The 16,110-nt window shown below is 45.7% G+C and overlaps 22 non-coding genes and 1 pseudogene across 22 annotated transcripts; all 23 read right to left on the reverse strand.

Moving 5' to 3' along the window:
- Window positions 1-360: 360 nt before the first annotated feature.
- Window positions 361-479, reverse strand: LOC125598677. The gene has a single exon (XR_007332609.1). It is a non-coding gene; the product is annotated as a 5S ribosomal RNA (ribosomal RNA).
- Window positions 480-858: 379 nt separating this feature from the next.
- LOC125598678 lies at window positions 859-977 on the reverse strand. The gene has a single exon (XR_007332610.1). It is a non-coding gene; the product is annotated as a 5S ribosomal RNA (ribosomal RNA).
- Window positions 978-1,355: 378 nt separating this feature from the next.
- On the reverse strand, window positions 1,356-1,474 carry LOC125598679. Its single transcript, XR_007332611.1, has one exon. It is a non-coding gene; the product is annotated as a 5S ribosomal RNA (ribosomal RNA).
- A 378-nt stretch (window positions 1,475-1,852) lies between these two features.
- On the reverse strand, window positions 1,853-1,971 carry LOC125598681. The gene has a single exon (XR_007332612.1). It is a non-coding gene; the product is annotated as a 5S ribosomal RNA (ribosomal RNA).
- Window positions 1,972-2,348: 377 nt separating this feature from the next.
- Window positions 2,349-2,467, reverse strand: LOC125598682. The gene has a single exon (XR_007332613.1). It is a non-coding gene; the product is annotated as a 5S ribosomal RNA (ribosomal RNA).
- A 378-nt stretch (window positions 2,468-2,845) lies between these two features.
- LOC125598684 lies at window positions 2,846-2,964 on the reverse strand. The gene has a single exon (XR_007332615.1). It is a non-coding gene; the product is annotated as a 5S ribosomal RNA (ribosomal RNA).
- A 378-nt stretch (window positions 2,965-3,342) lies between these two features.
- LOC125598685 lies at window positions 3,343-3,461 on the reverse strand. Its single transcript, XR_007332616.1, has one exon. It is a non-coding gene; the product is annotated as a 5S ribosomal RNA (ribosomal RNA).
- A 378-nt stretch (window positions 3,462-3,839) lies between these two features.
- LOC125598686 lies at window positions 3,840-3,958 on the reverse strand. Its single transcript, XR_007332617.1, has one exon. It is a non-coding gene; the product is annotated as a 5S ribosomal RNA (ribosomal RNA).
- A 379-nt stretch (window positions 3,959-4,337) lies between these two features.
- Window positions 4,338-4,456, reverse strand: LOC125598687. The gene has a single exon (XR_007332618.1). It is a non-coding gene; the product is annotated as a 5S ribosomal RNA (ribosomal RNA).
- Window positions 4,457-4,835: 379 nt separating this feature from the next.
- On the reverse strand, window positions 4,836-4,954 carry LOC125598688. Its single transcript, XR_007332619.1, has one exon. It is a non-coding gene; the product is annotated as a 5S ribosomal RNA (ribosomal RNA).
- Window positions 4,955-5,332: 378 nt separating this feature from the next.
- Window positions 5,333-5,451, reverse strand: LOC125598689. Its single transcript, XR_007332620.1, has one exon. It is a non-coding gene; the product is annotated as a 5S ribosomal RNA (ribosomal RNA).
- A 378-nt stretch (window positions 5,452-5,829) lies between these two features.
- On the reverse strand, window positions 5,830-5,948 carry LOC125598742. Its single transcript, XR_007332673.1, has one exon. It is a non-coding gene; the product is annotated as a 5S ribosomal RNA (ribosomal RNA).
- Window positions 5,949-6,325: 377 nt separating this feature from the next.
- Window positions 6,326-6,444, reverse strand: LOC125598690. Its single transcript, XR_007332621.1, has one exon. It is a non-coding gene; the product is annotated as a 5S ribosomal RNA (ribosomal RNA).
- Window positions 6,445-6,823: 379 nt separating this feature from the next.
- Window positions 6,824-6,942, reverse strand: LOC125598691. The gene has a single exon (XR_007332622.1). It is a non-coding gene; the product is annotated as a 5S ribosomal RNA (ribosomal RNA).
- A 376-nt stretch (window positions 6,943-7,318) lies between these two features.
- LOC125598692 lies at window positions 7,319-7,437 on the reverse strand. Its single transcript, XR_007332623.1, has one exon. It is a non-coding gene; the product is annotated as a 5S ribosomal RNA (ribosomal RNA).
- A 378-nt stretch (window positions 7,438-7,815) lies between these two features.
- Window positions 7,816-7,934, reverse strand: LOC125598693. Its single transcript, XR_007332624.1, has one exon. It is a non-coding gene; the product is annotated as a 5S ribosomal RNA (ribosomal RNA).
- Window positions 7,935-8,313: 379 nt separating this feature from the next.
- Window positions 8,314-8,432, reverse strand: LOC125598695. Its single transcript, XR_007332626.1, has one exon. It is a non-coding gene; the product is annotated as a 5S ribosomal RNA (ribosomal RNA).
- Window positions 8,433-8,811: 379 nt separating this feature from the next.
- LOC125598696 lies at window positions 8,812-8,930 on the reverse strand. Its single transcript, XR_007332627.1, has one exon. It is a non-coding gene; the product is annotated as a 5S ribosomal RNA (ribosomal RNA).
- A 379-nt stretch (window positions 8,931-9,309) lies between these two features.
- LOC125598697 lies at window positions 9,310-9,428 on the reverse strand. The gene has a single exon (XR_007332628.1). It is a non-coding gene; the product is annotated as a 5S ribosomal RNA (ribosomal RNA).
- A 377-nt stretch (window positions 9,429-9,805) lies between these two features.
- Window positions 9,806-9,924, reverse strand: LOC125598698. The gene has a single exon (XR_007332629.1). It is a non-coding gene; the product is annotated as a 5S ribosomal RNA (ribosomal RNA).
- Window positions 9,925-10,303: 379 nt separating this feature from the next.
- LOC125598699 lies at window positions 10,304-10,422 on the reverse strand. Its single transcript, XR_007332630.1, has one exon. It is a non-coding gene; the product is annotated as a 5S ribosomal RNA (ribosomal RNA).
- A 379-nt stretch (window positions 10,423-10,801) lies between these two features.
- On the reverse strand, window positions 10,802-10,920 carry LOC125598700. The gene has a single exon (XR_007332631.1). It is a non-coding gene; the product is annotated as a 5S ribosomal RNA (ribosomal RNA).
- A 383-nt stretch (window positions 10,921-11,303) lies between these two features.
- Window positions 11,304-11,417, reverse strand: LOC125598745 (annotated as a pseudogene).
- Between the last annotated feature and the right edge of the window lie 4,693 nt (window positions 11,418-16,110).

Consider the following 16,110-nt stretch of genomic DNA (forward strand, 5'->3'; position numbering starts at 1 on the left):
CGTTTCTATATATCCTTTTCGGCCAATCCAAGTGCAAGGCCGTGGGGCCCACATGATTTTCTGGCCGTTTTGTTTCGAGCGAAAAAGTGCGTCGAGGTTAATGGTGTTAAGAAAGCATCAAAAACACCCTGAGAATCCGCTTTCGATCTTTTTTACGTGCCATAACTTTCTGCAGCCCGTTTGAGGGTCAAAACGGCTGAATTTGAGCCCGAAAAATTACGCCGTCTAATCACCGCCCATCGTGGATTCTGGGGCTTTCCGAAATGGTGCTATGGGCGACGTAGTTCCTCACGGTTCAAAAGTTATGAGGTTTTCAAGTTTGGACTCGTTTTAGGCTGAAAAAAAATAAAAAAATAAAAAGGAGTGCAACACGAGGACTTCCCGGGAGGTCACCAATCCTAGTACTACTCTCGCCCAAGCACGCTTCACTGCGGAGTTCTGATGGGATCCGGTGCATTAGTGCTGGTATGATCGCACCCGTCAGTACATCACTCTCGTTTCTATATATCCTTTTCTCGGCCAATCCAAGTGCAAGGCCGTGGGGCCCACATGATTTTCTGGCCGTTTTGTTTCGAGCGAAAAAGTGCGTCGAGGTTAATGGTGTTAAGAAAGCATCAAAAACACCCTGAGAATCCGCTTTCGATCTTTTTTACGTGCCATAACTTTCTGCAGCCCGTTTGAGGGTCAAAACGGCTGAATTTGAGCCCGAAAAATTACGCCGTCTATTCACCGCCCATCGTGGATTCTGGGGCTTTCCGAAATGGTGCTATGGGCGACGTAGTTCCTCACGGTTCAAAAGTTATGAGGTTTTCAAGTTTGGACTCGTTTTAGGCTGAAAAAAAAATAAAAAAATAAAAAGGAGTGCAACACGAGGACTTCCCGGGAGGTCACCAATCCTAGTACTACTCTCGCCCAAGCACGCTTCACTGCGGAGTTCTGATGGGATCCGGTGCATTAGTGCTGGTATGATCGCACCCGTCAGTACATCACTCTCGTTTCTATATATCCTTTTCTCGGCCAATCCAAGTGCAAGGCCGTGGGGCCCACATGATTTTCTGGCCGTTTTGTTTCGAGCGAAAAAGTGCGTCGAGGTTAATGGTGTTAAGAAAGCATCAAAAACACCCTGAGAATCCGCTTTCGATCTTTTTTACGTGCCTTAACTTTCTGCAGCCCATTTGAGGGTCAAAACGGCTTAATTTGAGCCCAAAAAATTACGCCGTCTATTCACCGCCCATCGTGGATTCTGGGGCTTTCCGAAATGGTGCTATGGGCGACGTAGTTCCTCACGGTTCAAAAGTTATGAGGTTTTCAAGTTTGGACTCGTTTTAGGCTGAAAAAAAATAAAAAAATAAAAAGGAGTGCAACACGAGGACTTCCCGGGAGGTCACCAATCCTAGTACTACTCTCGCCCAAGCACGCTTCACTGCGGAGTTCTGATGGGATCCGGTGCATTAGTGCTGGTATGATCGCACCCGTCAGTACATCACTCTCGTTTCTATATATCCTTTTCGCGGCCAATCCAAGTGCAAGGCCGTGGGGCCCACATGATTTTCTGGCCGTTTTGTTTCGAGCGAAAAAGTGCGTCGAGGTTAATGGTGTTAAGAAAGCATCAAAAACACCCTGAGAATCCGCTTTCGATCTTTTTTACGTGCCATAACTTTCTGCAGCCCGTTTGAGGGTCAAAACGGCTGAATTTGAGCCCGAAAATTTACGCCGTCTAATCACCGCCCATCGTGGATTCTGGGGCTTTCCGAAATGGTGCTATGGGCGACGTAGTTCCTCACGGTTCAAAAGTTATGAGGTTTTCAAGTTTGGACTCGTTTTAGGCTGAAAAAAAATAAAAAAATAAAAAGGAGTGCAACACGAGGACTTCCCGGGAGGTCACCAATCCTAGTACTACTCTCGCCCAAGCACGCTTCACTGCGGAGTTCTGATGGGATCCGGTGCATTAGTGCTGGTATGATCGCACCCGTCAGTACATCACTCTCGTTTCTATATATCCTTTTGCGGCCAATCCAAGTGCAAGGCCGTGGGGCCCACATGATTTTCTGGCCGTTTTGTTTCGAGCGAAAAAGTGCGTCGAGGTTAATGGTGTTAAGAAAGCATCAAAAACACCCTGAGAATCCGCTTTCGATCTTTTTTACGTGCCATAACTTTCTGCAGCCCGTTTGAGGGTCAAAACGGCTGAATTTGAGCCCGAAAAATTACGCCGTCTAATCACCGCCCATCGTGGATTCTGGGGCTTTCCGAAATGGTGCTATGGGCGACGTAGTTCCTCACGGTTCAAAAGTTATGAGGTTTTCAAGTTTGGACTCGTTTTAGGCTGAAAAAAAATAAAAAAATAAAAAGGAGTGCAACACGAGGACTTCCCGGGAGGTCACCAATCCTAGTACTACTCTCGCCCAAGCACGCTTCACTGCGGAGTTCTGATGGGATCCGGTGCATTAGTGCTGGTATGATCGCACCCGTCAGTACATCACTCTCGTTTCTATATATCCTTTTCTCGGCCAATCCAAGTGCAAGGCCGTGGGGCCCACATGATTTTCTGGCCGTTTTGTTTCGAGCGAAAAAGTGCGTCGAGGTTAATGGTGTTAAGAAAGCATCAAAAACACCCTGAGAATCCGCTTTCGATCTTTTTTACGTGCCATAACTTTCTGCAGCCCGTTTGAGGGTCAAAACGGCTGAATTTGAGCCCGAAAAATTACGCCGTCTATCACCGCCCATCGTGGATTCTGGGGCTTTCCGAAATGGTGCTATGGGCGACGTAGTTCCTCACGGTTCAAAAGTTATGAGGTTTTCAAGTTTGGACTCGTTTTAGGCTGAAAAAAAAATAAAAAAATAAAAAGGAGTGCAACACGAGGACTTCCCGGGAGGTCACCAATCCTAGTACTACTCTCGCCCAAGCACGCTTCACTGCGGAGTTCTGATGGGATCCGGTGCATTAGTGCTGGTATGATCGCACCCGTCAGTACATCACTCTCGTTTCTATATATCCTTTTCGCGGCCAATCCAAGTGCAAGGCCGTGGGGCCCACATGATTTTCTGGCCGTTTTGTTTCGAGCGAAAAAGTGCGTCGAGGTTAATGGTGTTAAGAAAGCATCAAAAACACCCTGAGAATCCGCTTTCGATCTTTTTTACGTGCCATAACTTTCTGCAGCCCGTTTGAGGGTCAAAACGGCTGAATTTGAGCCCGAAAAATTACGCCGTCTAATCACCGCCCATCGTGGATTCTGGGGCTTTCCGAAATGGTGCTATGGGCGACGTAGTTCCTCACGGTTCAAAAGTTATGAGGTTTTCAAGTTTGGACTCGTTTTAGGCTGAAAAAAAATAAAAAAATAAAAAGGAGTGCAACACGAGGACTTCCCGGGAGGTCACCAATCCTAGTACTACTCTCGCCCAAGCACGCTTCACTGCGGAGTTCTGATGGGATCCGGTGCATTAGTGCTGGTATGATCGCACCCGTCAGTACATCACTCTCGTTTCTATATATCCTTTTCTCGGCCAATCCAAGTGCAAGGCCGTGGGGCCCACATGATTTTCTGGCCGTTTTGTTTCGAGCGAAAAAGTGCGTCGAGGTTAATGGTGTTAAGAAAGCATCAAAAACACCCTGAGAATCCGCTTTCGATCTTTTTTACGTGCCATAACTTTCTGCAGCCCGTTTGAGGGTCAAAACGGCTGAATTTGAGCCCGAAAAATTACGCCGTCTATTCACCGCCCATCGTGGATTCTGGGGCTTTCCGAAATGGTGCTATGGGCGACGTAGTTCCTCACGGTTCAAAAGTTATGAGGTTTTCAAGTTTGGACTCGTTTTAGGCTGAAAAAAAATAAAAAAATAAAAAGGAGTGCAACACGAGGACTTCCCGGGAGGTCACCAATCCTAGTACTACTCTCGCCCAAGCACGCTTCACTGCGGAGTTCTGATGGGATCCGGTGCATTAGTGCTGGTATGATCGCACCCGTCAGTACATCACTCTCGTTTCTATATATCCTTTTCTCGGCCAATCCAAGTGCAAGGCCGTGGGGCCCACATGATTTTCTGGCCGTTTTGTTTCGAGCGAAAAAGTGCGTCGAGGTTAATGGTGTTAAGAAAGCATCAAAAACACCCTGAGAATCCGCTTTCGATCTTTTTTACGTGCCTTAACTTTCTGCAGCCCGTTTGAGGGTCAAAACGGCTTAATTTGAGCCCGAAAAATTACGCCGTCTATTCATCGCCCATCGTGGATTCTGGGGCTTTCCGAAATGGTGCTATGGGCGACGTAGTTCCTCACGGTTCAAAAGTTATGAGGTTTTCAAGTTTGGACTCGTTTTAGGCTGAAAAAAAAATAAAAAAATAAAAAGGAGTGCAACACGAGGACTTCCCGGGAGGTCACCAATCCTAGTACTACTCTCGCCCAAGCACGCTTCACTGCGGAGTTCTGATGGGATCCGGTGCATTAGTGCTGGTATGATCGCACCCGTCAGTACATCACTCTCGTTTCTATATATCCTTTTCGCGGCCAATCCAAGTGCAAGGCCGTGGGGCCCACATGATTTTCTGGCCGTTTTGTTTCGAGCGAAAAAGTGCGTCGAGGTTAATGGTGTTAAGAAAGCATCAAAAACACCCTGAGAATCCGCTTTCGATCTTTTTTACGTGCCATAACTTTCTGCAGCCCGTTTGAGGGTCAAAACGGCTGAATTTGAGCCCGAAAAATTACGCCGTCTAATCACCGCCCATCGTGGATTCTGGGGCTTTCCGAAATGGTGCTATGGGCGACGTAGTTCCTCACGGTTCAAAAGTTATGAGGTTTTCAAGTTTGGACTCGTTTTAGGCTGAAAAAAAAATAAAAAAATAAAAAGGAGTGCAACACGAGGACTTCCCGGGAGGTCACCAATCCTAGTACTACTCTCGCCCAAGCACGCTTCACTGCGGAGTTCTGATGGGATCCGGTGCATTAGTGCTGGTATGATCGCACCCGTCAGTACATCACTCTCGTTTCTATATATCATTTTTGCGGCCAATCCAAGTGCAAGGCCGTGGGGCCCACATGATTTTCTGGCCGTTTTGTTTCGAGCGAAAAAGTGCGTCGAGGTTAATGGTGTTAAGAAAGCATCAAAAACACCCTGAGAATCCGCTTTCGATCTTTTTTACGTGCCATAACTTTCTGCAGCCCGTTTGAGGGTCAAAACGGCTGAATTTGAGCCCGAAAAATTACGCCGTCTAATCACCGCCCATCGTGGATTCTGGGGCTTTCCGAAATGGTGCTATGGGCGACGTAGTTCCTCACGGTTCAAAAGTTATGAGGTTTTCAAGTTTGGACTCGTTTTAGGCTGAAAAAAAATAAAAAAATAAAAAGGAGTGCAACACGAGGACTTCCCGGGAGGTCACCAATCCTAGTACTACTCTCGCCCAAGCACGCTTCACTGCGGAGTTCTGATGGGATCCGGTGCATTAGTGCTGGTATGATCGCACCCGTCAGTACATCACTCTCGTTTCTATATATCCTTTTCTCGGCCAATCCAAGTGCAAGGCCGTGGGGCCCACATGATTTTCTGGCCGTTTTGTTTCGAGCGAAAAAGTGCGTCGAGGTTAATGGTGTTAAGAAAGCATCAAAAACACCCTGAGAATCCGCTTTCGATCTTTTTTACGTGCCTTAACTTTCCGCAGCCCGTTTGAGGGTCAAAACGGCTGAATTTGAGCCCGAAAAATTACGCCGTCTATTCATCGCCCATCGTGGATTCTGGGGCTTTCCGAAATGGTGCTATGGGCGACGTAGTTCCTCACGGTTCAAAAGTTATGAGGTTTTCAAGTTTGGACTCGTTTTAGGCTGAAAAAAAAATAAAAAATAAAAAGTAGCGCAACACGAGGCCTCCCCGGGAGGTCACCAATCCTAGTACTACTCTCGCCCAAGCACGCTTCACTGCGGAGTTCTGATGGGATCCGGTGCATTAGTGCTGGTATGATCGCACCCGTCAGTACATCACTCTCGTTTCTATATATCCTTTTCGCGGCCAATCCAAGTGCAAGGCCGTGGGGCCCACATGATTTTCTGGCCGTTTTGTTTCGAGCGAAAAAGTGCGTCGAGGTTAATGGTGTTAAGAAAGCATCAAAAACACCCTGAGAATCCGCTTTCGATCTTTTTTACGTGCCATAACTTTCTGCAGCCCGTTTGAGGGTCAAAACGGCTGAATTTGAGCCCGAAAAATTACGCCGTCTAATCACCGCCCATCGTGGATTCTGGGGCTTTCCGAAATGGTGCTATGGGCGACGTAGTTCCTCACGGTTCAAAAGTTATGAGGTTTTCAAGTTTGGACTCGTTTTAGGCTGAAAAAAAAAATAAAATAAAAAGGAGTGCAACACGAGGACTTCCCGGGAGGTCACCAATCCTAGTACTACTCTCGCCCAAGCACGCTTCACTGCGGAGTTCTGATGGGATCCGGTGCATTAGTGCTGGTATGATCGCACCCGTCAGTACATCACTCTCGTTTCTATATATCCTTTTCTCGGCCAATCCAAGTGCAAGGCCGTGGGGCCCACATGATTTTCTGGCCGTTTTGTTTCGAGTGAAAAAGTGCGTCGAGGTTAATGGTGTTAAGAAAGCATCAAAAACACCCTGAGAATCCGCTTTCGATCTTTTTTACGTGCCTTAACTTTCCGCAGCCCGTTTGAGGGTCAAAACGGCTGAATTTGAGCCCAAAAAATTACGCCGTCTATTCATCGCCCATCGTGGATTCTGGGGCTTTCCGAAATGGTGCTATGGGCGACGTAGTTCCTCACGGTTCAAAAGTTATGAGGTTTTCAAGTTTGGACTCGTTTTAGGCTGAAAAAAAAATAAAAAAATAAAAAGGAGTGCAACACGAGGACTTCCCGGGAGGTCACCAATCCTAGTACTACTCTCGCCCAAGCACGCTTCACTGCGGAGTTCTGATGGGATCCGGTGCATTAGTGCTGGTATGATCGCACCCGTCAGTACATCACTCTCGTTTCTATATATCCTTTTCGCGGCCAATCCAAGTGCAAGGCCGTGGGGCCCACATGATTTTCTGGCCGTTTTGTTTCGAGCGAAAAAGTGCGTCGAGGTTAATGGTGTTAAGAAAGCATCAAAACACCCTGAGAATCCGCTTTCGATCTTTTTTATGTGCCATAACTTTCTGCAGCCCGTTTGAGGGTCAAAACGGCTGAATTTGAGCCCGAAAATTTACGCCGTCTATTCACCGCCCATCGTGGATTCTGGGGCTTTCCGAAATGGTGCTATGGGCGACGTAGTTCCTCACGGTTCAAAAGTTATGAGGTTTTCAAGTTTGGACTCGTTTTAGGCTGAAAAAAAAAAAAAAAAAAAAAGGAGTGCAACACGAGGACTTCCCGGGAGGTCACCAATCCTAGTACTACTCTCGCCCAAGCACGCTTCACTGCGGAGTTCTGATGGGATCCGGTGCATTAGTGCTGGTATGATCGCACCCGTCAGTACATCACTCTCGTTTCTATATATCCTTTTTTCGGCCAATCCAAGTGCAAGGCCGTGGGGCCCACATGATTTTCTGGCCGTTTTGTTTCGAGCGAAAAAGTGCGTCGAGGTTAATGGTGTTAAGAAAGCATCAAAAACACCCTGAGAATCCGCTTTCGATCTTTTTTACGTGCCATAACTTTCTGCAGCCCGTTTGAGGGTCAAAACGGCTGAATTTGAGCCCGAAAAATTACGCCGTCTAATCACCGCCCATCGTGGATTCTGGGGCTTTCCGAAATGGTGCTATGGGCGACGTAGTTCCTCACGGTTCAAAAGTTATGAGGTTTTCAAGTTTGGACTCGTTTTAGGCTGAAAAAAAATAAAAAAATAAAAAGGAGTGCAACACGAGGACTTCCCGGGAGGTCACCAATCCTAGTACTACTCTCGCCCAAGCACGCTTCACTGCGGAGTTCTGATGGGATCCGGTGCATTAGTGCTGGTATGATCGCACCCGTCAGTACATCACTCTCGTTTCTATATATCCTTTTCGCGGCCAATCCAAGTGCAAGGCCGTGGGGCCCACATGATTTTCTGGCCGTTTTGTTTCGAGCGAAAAAGTGCGTCGAGGTTAATGGTGTTAAGAAAGCATCAAAAACACCCTGAGAATCCGCTTTCGATCTTTTTTACGTGCCATAACTTTCTGCAGCCCGTTTGAGGGTCAAAACGGCTGAATTTGAGCCCGAAAAATTACGCCGTCTAATCACCGCCCATCGTGGATTCTGGGGCTTTCCGAAATGGTGCTATGGGCGACGTAGTTCCTCACGGTTCAAAAGTTATGAGGTTTTCAAGTTTGGACTCGTTTTAGGCTGAAAAAAAAGTAAAAAAATAAAAAGGAGTGCAACACGAGGACTTCCCGGGAGGTCACCAATCCTAGTACTACTCTCGCCCAAGCACGCTTCACTGCGGAGTTCTGATGGGATCCGGTGCATTAGTGCTGGTATGATCGCACCCGTCAGTACATCACTCTCGTTTCTATATATCCTTTTCTCGGCCAATCCAAGTGCAAGGCCGTGGGGCCCACATGATTTTCTGGCCGTTTTGTTTCGAGCGAAAAAGTGCGTCGAGGTTAATGGTGTTAAGAAAGCATCAAAAACACCCTGAGAATCCGCTTTCGATCTTTTTTACGTGCCTTAACTTTCCGCAGCCCGTTTGAGGGTCAAAACGGCTGAATTTGAGCCCAAAAAATTACGCCGTCTATTCACCGCCCATCGTGGATTCTGGGGCTTTCCGAAATGGTGCTATGGGCGACGTAGTTCCTCACGGTTCAAAAGTTATGAGGTTTTCAAGTTTGGACTCGTTTTAGGCTGAAAAAAAAGTAAAAAAATAAAAAGGAGTGCAACACGAGGACTTCCCGGGAGGTCACCAATCCTAGTACTACTCTCGCCCAAGCACGCTTCACTGCGGAGTTCTGATGGGATCCGGTGCATTAGTGCTGGTATGATCGCACCCGTCAGTACATCACTCTCGTTTCTATATATCCTTTTCTCGGCCAATCCAAGTGCAAGGCCGTGGGGCCCACATGATTTTCTGGCCGTTTTGTTTCGAGCGAAAAAGTGCGTCGAGGTTAATGGTGTTAAGAAAGCATCAAAAACACCCTGAGAATCCGCTTTCGATCTTTTTTACGTGCCTTAACTTTCCGCAGCCCGTTTGAGGGTCAAAACGGCTGAATTTGAGCCCAAAAAATTACGCCGTCTATTCATCGCCCATCGTGGATTCTGGGGCTTTCCGAAATGGTGCTATGGGCGACGTAGTTCCTCACGGTTCAAAAGTTATGAGGTTTTCAAGTTTGGACTCGTTTTAGGCTGAAAAAAAATAAAAAAAATAAAAAGGAGTGCAACACGAGGACTTCCCGGGAGGTCACCAATCCTAGTACTACTCTCGCCCAAGCACGCTTCACTGCGGAGTTCTGATGGGATCCGGTGCATTAGTGCTGGTATGATCGCACCCGTCAGTACATCACTCTCGTTTCTATATATCCTTTTCGCGGCCAATCCAAGTGCAAGGCCGTGGGGCCCACATGATTTTCTGGCCGTTTTGTTTCGAGCGAAAAAGTGCGTCGAGGTTAATGGTGTTAAGAAAGCATCAAAACACCCTGAGAATCCGCTTTCGATCTTTTTTACGTGCCATAACTTTCTGCAGCCCGTTTGAGGGTCAAAACGGCTGAATTTGAGCCCGAAAATTTACGCCGTCTAATCACCGCCCATCGTGGATTCTGGGGCTTTCCGAAATGGTGCTATGGGCGACGTAGTTCCTCACGGTTCAAAAGTTATGAGGTTTTCAAGTTTGGACTCGTTTTAGGCTGAAAAAAAAGTAAAAAATAAAAAGGAGTGCAACACGAGGACTTCCCGGGAGGTCACCAATCCTAGTACTACTCTCGCCCAAGCACGCTTCACTGCGGAGTTCTGATGGGATCCGGTGCATTAGTGCTGGTATGATCGCACCCGTCAGTACATCACTCTCGTTTCTATATATCATTTTTGCGGCCAATCCAAGTGCAAGGCCGTGGGGCCCACATGATTTTCTGGCCGTTTTGTTTCGAGCGAAAAAGTGCGTCGAGGTTAATGGTGTTAAGAAAGCATCAAAAACACCCTGAGAATCCGCTTTCGATCTTTTTTACGTGCCATAACTTTCTGCAGCCCGTTTGAGGGTCAAAACGGCTGAATTTGAGCCCGAAAAATTACGCCGTCTAATCACCACCCATCGTGGATTCTGGGGCTTTCCGAAATGGTGCTATGGGCGACGTAGTTCCTCACGGTTCAAAAGTTATGAGGTTTTCAAGTTTGGACTCGTTTTAGGCTGAAAAAAAAGTAAAAAAATAAAAAGGAGTGCAACACGAGGACTTCCCGGGAGGTCACCAATCCTAGTACTACTCTCGCCCAAGCACGCTTCACTGCGGAGTTCTGATGGGATCCGGTGCATTAGTGCTGGTATGATCGCACCCGTCAGTACATCACTCTCGTTTCTATATATCCTTTTTGCGGCCAATCCAAGTGCAAGGCCGTGGGGCCCACATGATTTTCTGGCCGTTTTGTTTCGAGCGAAAAAGTGCGTCGAGGTTAATGGTGTTAAGAAAGCATCAAAAACACCCTGAGAATCCGCTTTCGATCTTTTTTACGTGCCATAACTTTCTGCAGCCCGTTTGAGGGTCAAAACGGCTGAATTTGAGCCCGAAAAATTACGCCGTCTAATCACCACCCATCGTGGATTCTGGGGCTTTCCGAAATGGTGCTATGGGCGACGTAGTTCCTCACGGTTCAAAAGTTATGAGGTTTTCAAGTTTGGACTCGTTTTAGGCTGAAAAAAAAATAAAAAAATAAAAAGGAGTGCAACACGAGGACTTCCCGGGAGGTCACCAATCCTAGTACTACTCTCGCCCAAGCACGCTTCACTGCGGAGTTCTGATGGGATCCGGTGCATTAGTGCTGGTATGATCGCACCCGTCAGTACATCACTCTCGTTTCTATATATCCTTTTCTCGGCCAATCCAAGTGCAAGGCCGTGGGGCCCACATGATTTTCTGGCCGTTTTGTTTCGAGTGAAAAAGTGCGTCGAGGTTAATGGTGTTAAGAAAGCATCAAAAACACCCTGAGAATCCGCTTTCGATCTTTTTTACGTGCCTTAACTTTCCGCAGCCCGTTTGAGGGTCAAAACGGCTGAATTTGAGCCCAAAAAATTACGCCGTCTATTCATCGCCCATCGTGGATTCTGGGGCTTTCCGAAATGGTGCTATGGGCGACGTAGTTCCTCACGGTTCAAAAGTTATGAGGTTTTCAAGTTTGGACTCGTTTTAGGCTGAAAAAAAATAAAAAAATAAAAAGGAGTGCAACACGAGGACTTCCCGGGAGGTCACCAATCCTAGTACTACTCTCGCCCAAGCACGCTTCACTGCGGAGTTCTGATGGGATCCGGTGCATTAGTGCTGGTATTGTGAAGATGAAGCAATAAATATCTAGAGTGTATGAAGATGAAGCAATAAGATATGGAAATGAAACAATAAGAAACAAGAGGGAATTAGGCGAGTTCAAATGAAGCATGAGCTGTGTTGCCTTGTGTTCCAAGTCTGTCCCCTAGGTGAAGTACAAGACAAAGATAAGGAAACTGAATCACAATAATCAGAAGGAGATGTCTTTTGCTGTGTGGGACAAACAAGAGAGAGAGCCGTTGGAGTGTGCAGATGGCACATGAAGGATCAGCTCACATGGGTTGGTTAAGGTTCCAAGTCAATGGAGATGTTTAGGACATGTCACTGTCCGGGACCAGCCTGCACAAGATCAGACTTGTCCTCTTCTCACCTTGTTTATTATTTGTCTAGTTTATTATATCTCATGTACTTGTAACCTCTTTATATATATGGGATGTTCCCATAAACAAATCAAGCAATGGAATAAGAGATTCCTTCTTCATATTCTCTCATTTGCAATACTCTCTCTCTCTTTCCTATTTTTACTCAAACTCCTTAATCTCTTTGATCTTATCACATAAACCATCTCATAAATCACTAATTCTCACATGGTATCAGAGCTATTAAGCTCTTGAAACCTATTTCTTCCGCAAACCTTTACTCTGATTATTTCTTACAAAAATATTTTCTATTTTCTCTCACCATTCTTGAACTGTTCTTGAGTTGTTCTTGATGGATTCTGGAGAAAATAAAAAAATGTTTGTGATTCCAGCTACCCTTAAGGGAGCTAACTACCTGTTGTGGGCAAGACTTGCTAAGACAGCTCTTGGTGGCAGAGGCTACTGGGATATTGTTGAAGAAGGCAAGAACCCAAAGAAAACAACCCTAGGAGAGGATGGTAGAGAAGTGGTGGTGAGTGAAGCTGGCGACAAGAAGAAGAATCAAGAGGACCTCATGGTGCTGTCTATTCTTCAGTCCAGCCTTGATGCTCCACTCCAGGAAGCTTATGGCTACTGTGAAACCTCCAAAGACCTATGGGATACACTCAAGAAGGTCTATGGAAACCAGTCCAACATCAGTAGGGTGTTTGAGGTCAAGAGGCTATCAATACTCTAAGTCAAGAGGACAATGACTTTGATAAACACTTTGGGAAGTTTAGATCCCTGTGGGCTGAGCTAGAGATGCTAAGGCCAGCAACCATTGATCCAGATGTGTTGAATGAAAGGAGAGAACAAGACAAGGTGTTTGCTCTTCTCTCTACTCTCAACCCTGGATACAATGACCTCATCAAGCATATCCTAAGAGACAAGGAACTCCCATCCCTTGAAGAAGTGTGTGCTCGGATTCAAAAAGAACAAGGATCAGTGGGGCTCTTTGGAGGCAAGCGAGACTTGGTACTTGCAAACCAAGCTGAAGGAGTTGCAAATAAAGGTACCTACAAGACTGAAGAATAGAAGGTGTGGACATGCGATCATTGCAAGAAGAGAGGCCATGGAAAGGACAAGTGCTGGATCCTCCATCCTCACCTCAAGCCACAGAAGTTCAGAGCCAACTACAATGATACAAGAGCCAACTTCTCTGGTGACATGGGAGAGCCATCTACTCCAGCAAGCATGCGCCCAGCTCCAGCAGGTGGTGAAGGCAAAGCAATGACGTCTAGTGGCAACCTGACCTTGAGGAACAATCAAGATGAAGTCATCAGGCGCTCTGACATTGAGGCTCTCATCAAACTCCTCAAAGACAATGCTGGTAACACACTTGGTACCTCTTTACATGCCTCCACTTGTGGTATCTTGCTGAATGCTTTAACTGAACCTAAAATTACAAAACCATTGGTTATAGATTCAGGGGCAAGTCACCACATGATTAGTGATCTTAGCTTAATTAAAAATATTGTTCCTGCCCTAGGAAATGTTATGATAGCTAATGGAGAGAAAGTACCAATCAAAGGTGTAGGTGATCTTAGGCTATTTGATAAAGATTCTAAAGCTTTCTACATGCCTAGTTTTACCTCTAACTTGTTATCAGTTAAAAGAGCCACTAATGACTTGAATTGTAGTGTTACTTTCACTCCTAATGATGTCTACTTTCAGGATATTGAAACTAGTAGGTTGCTTGGCAAAGGTGTAACCAAGGGAGACTTGTACTTACTTGAAGACACTAAGCTCTCAGCCGATTTATCTTATGCTCTAAATTCCATTTCTACTTTACCTAAAGATGTATTATGGCATGCTAGATTAGGACATCCCCATTCTCGTGCTTTGAACATCATGCTTCCTAGTATTTTCTTTAAAAGTGATTGTGAGGCTTGTATCCTAGGCAAACATTGCAAGAGTGTGTTCCCTAGATCAAGTACTATTTATGAAAATTGCTTTGACTTAATCCACTCTGATGTATGGACAGCTCCATGCATATCTAGAGAACATCATAAGTATTTTGTGACCTTTATAGATGAAAAATCAAAGTATACATGGATCACATTATTACAATCTAAAGATAGGGTCTTAGAAGCTTTCATAAATTTTCAAAACCATGTATCTAACCACTTTAATGCCAAGATTAAGATTTTGAGATCAGACAATGGAGGAGAATACACAAGCAATGCTTTCAAACAACACTTAGCCAAACATGGGATGATCCACCAAACTAGCTGCCCATATACTCCACAACAAAATGGTGTAGCTGAGAGAAAGAATAGACATCTCATGGAGGTGGCAAGGAGTATGATGTTCCACACAAGTGTGCCCAAACGTTTTTGGGGAGATGCAGTCCTAACAGCATGCTATCTAATCAATAGGATTCCCACAAAAGTCCTTCAAGATCAATCTCCTTATGAGGTACTTAACAAAAACAAATCATCTATAGATCATATGCGTGTGTTTGGGTGTCTTTGTTTTGTTTTGATACCAGGAGAACAAAGAGATAAGTTGTCAGCTAAGAGCACAAAGGCAATCTTTATTGGATACTCTCCCCACCAGAAGGGCTATAAGTGTTATGTACCAGAGACCAGGAGGGTCTTAATCTCAAGAGATGTGAAATTTGTGGAATCTAGAGGCTACTATGATGGAAAGAGTTGGGAAGAGGTAGAGAACCTGTCCCACTCAGCCTCGGATAGAGCTAACAACCTAAGGAGAGTAATGGAAAGACTTGGAATCAGTATACACCAAGATCAAGGAGCCACTACACCTGAGGCCACTCAATCCACGCCATCTACTGAGGTTGATACTGATGTGATTGAGATTCCTCACCTTGATCATGAGGGGGACAATCAAGCTGAACACTATCAAGAGGATTCAGCAAGTCATGATCAAGCTGAGCATCATACACAAGAGGAGCAGGATCATCACGTGACTCAAGAGGAGCCAGTAGTGATTGCAAGCCAGCCTCAGCCTAATATTGATCAAGCTGCAACTGAGGAAAGTAGTTCACAGCCGGCTCCAAGAAGAAGTTCTAGGATAAGAAAGCCGGTTGATCTAAATTGGAAGAACAATAGGGTCTACTTCAATGCTCAAGCTGTGGCTCATCCCATACAAGGAGTGTGCTCTCTAGCTCATTATCCCCAAGAACATGTGGTGTTTATTGGAGAGTTGGATCAGGAATACATTCCAAGGTCTTATGAGGAAGCTATGGAGCATGAGGAATGGAAAGAATCAGTGGGCAGTGAGACTAATGCCATGATCATCAATGATACATGGTATGAAGCTGAACTACCTAAAGGCAAGAGAGCTGTAACAAGCCGCTGGATCTTCACCATCAAGTACAATGCTGATGGGACAGTAGAGAGGCGCAAGACAAGGCTAGTAGCAAGAGGCTTCACTCAAACATATGGAGAAGATTATCTAGATACCTTTGCACCAGTTGCTAAACTTCACACCATAAGGATAATCCTATCCTTGGCTGTCAACCTAGAGTGGGATCTATGGCAAATGGATGTGAAGAATGCTTTCCTACAAGGAGAACTAGAAGATGAGGTCTACATGAGGCCACCTCCTGGCCTAGAACACCTAGTGAAACCTGGAAATGTTCTTAGACTCAAGAAGGCTATCTATGGATTGAAACAATCACCTAGAGCATGGTACCACAAGCTAAGCACCACACTCAATGGAAGGGGCTTTGTGAAATCTGAGGCAGATCATACTCTCTTTACACTCACCAGCAAGCAAGGGATTGTTGTGATCTTAGTATATGTTGATGATATCATCATCACCGGGAGTGACAAAGAAGGTATACTCTTAACTAAAGCTTTCCTTAAATCAGCTTTTGATATCAAAGACTTGGGAGAGTTAAAGTACTTTCTAGGAATTGAGATGTGCCGATCCAAGGATGGGCTATTCTTATCCCAAAGAAAGTACACACTTGATCTTCTGAATGAGGCAGGTGATCTAGGAGGAAGAGCAGCCAAGACTCCACTAGAAGATGGGTATAAGGTGCTGCGTGAGGGGGAGATTGAAGACAAGCCCTATACTGATGTGCAACACTATAGGAGAATGGTGGGAAAGTTGATATACCTCACCATCACCAGGCCTGATGTATGCTTTGCAGTCAACCAAGTAAGCCAGCATATGCAAGCTCCCAAGATACACCATTGGAACATGGTTGAGAGAATCCTAAGATACCTAAGAGAGGCGCCAGGGCAAGGAGTATGGATGGGATGCAACAAAAGCACAGAGGTAGTTGGGTATTGTGATGCTGATTGGGCAGGGGACAGAGTGGATAGGAGATCCACCA

Source organism: Brassica napus, unplaced genomic scaffold (assembly GCF_020379485.1).
Source record: "Brassica napus cultivar Da-Ae unplaced genomic scaffold, Da-Ae ScsIHWf_1749;HRSCAF=2379, whole genome shotgun sequence".
Lineage (NCBI taxonomy): Eukaryota > Viridiplantae > Streptophyta > Magnoliopsida > Brassicales > Brassicaceae > Brassica > Brassica napus.